A 1,327-nucleotide genomic window follows, 5' to 3' on the forward strand; every position below is an offset into this window, starting at 1 on the left:
AAAATCATTCAACAAGTGTATTTTGTAGGGTAATTATGACATTTAAACAATATTTGAGATGCCTGAAACACTATTTGACTGAAATGTTTATGTTAAATAATCTCATAAATTATAAATAAAAAAAAAAAATTAAAGAGAATTGACTAAAACTTGACTAAGTTACCCGAGTTCTCTTTTACTAAAACTAAACTAAAATGACAAGACTTTCAGTCAACTAAGACTTGACTAACAAAAAAACATTTGGGAATGACTAAAAATGACTAAAACTAATAACGACATCTGGCACAAGAGTAAGACTAAATTAAAAATAGGTGACAAAATTAACACTCCTTGAAAATGATCATGAAGTTAAATGAGCACTTTATTAAAAACTAATTATATTTACATTTTAACCTTTCTAAAGGTGGGAAGTGTTGCAGGGCTGTTGTATAAGAGTGTACATTGTGGAACAAAAGTTGTGGCAACACATTTTTTCTATAGCAGGAAAAGCGAAGGTGTGACTAAAATATTATGATATTAATGGCACGCAGGCTCTCTAATATTTTACAGGGACGCTTTAATCAAACAGCCATCATTTATATTATATATTACACCTGTACAGACAACAAGTCGACTTTGGGTCTCTGTAATGTGTCCTATGCAAATTAATCTCTAACAAAGAAAATCTGTAGTCCAAATACGGACCTTTAAAGATTAATATGTTGTCATGGGAAAACATCAGCAGGAAAAAGGGTAGACTACGGTGTGGCAGCTGTGTAGCATTTTAATGCTAGTTACATGAAATGCAGGACAAAGTTTTCATTCCAGTGCCATCTGTAGACGTATGGAAACTACATGTTTTAACTGGTCACTTTTCTTACTCAAAAAAAATGATCCACACAGTGAAATTGGAAAGTGTGTGAATGCATTAACAGCTAATGTGTGAGATAAAGTAGTGATGTTTTGAGCTGACTGAATAATTGTTTGATGACAGCTAACTGATAACAGCTCTCATGTATAGGAACACGCTGACTTATCGGGACTTTAGCTTATTTACTGTATCCCCCAGAGTTAGACAAGTACATACCCTTCTCATCTTCATGCTTGCTAAAATCATGGTATTGTTACGTGGTCTTTTCTGTTCATTGTCGCAGCTGTGTGCAATACAGCAAACACATATGATTGTAAACTATGCTTTTAATATCTAGTAATTGTTGACTCTATTACTTCAACTCTGAGCAAACTCCAGAAGAACTCTGTTCCATGACAGGGCTTCTTTGGTGCAGCAAGCAAATCACTCAGCCCAGGTAGCAGAAGTACCAGTGCTTCGCCTTTCTGAGAATATAGT

At 34.3% G+C, this 1,327-nt stretch overlaps 1 protein-coding gene across 4 annotated transcripts in view; it reads right to left on the reverse strand.

The window, feature by feature from the left end:
• Window positions 1–1,327, reverse strand: part of mta3 (metastasis associated 1 family, member 3) — a 31,638-nt gene that overhangs the window by 10,690 nt on the left and 19,621 nt on the right. The gene's annotated exons all lie outside the window — the stretch shown is intronic.

Source organism: Etheostoma spectabile, chromosome 21, assembly GCF_008692095.1.
Source record: "Etheostoma spectabile isolate EspeVRDwgs_2016 chromosome 21, UIUC_Espe_1.0, whole genome shotgun sequence".
NCBI classification, from domain to species: Eukaryota; Metazoa; Chordata; class Actinopteri; order Perciformes; family Percidae; genus Etheostoma; species Etheostoma spectabile.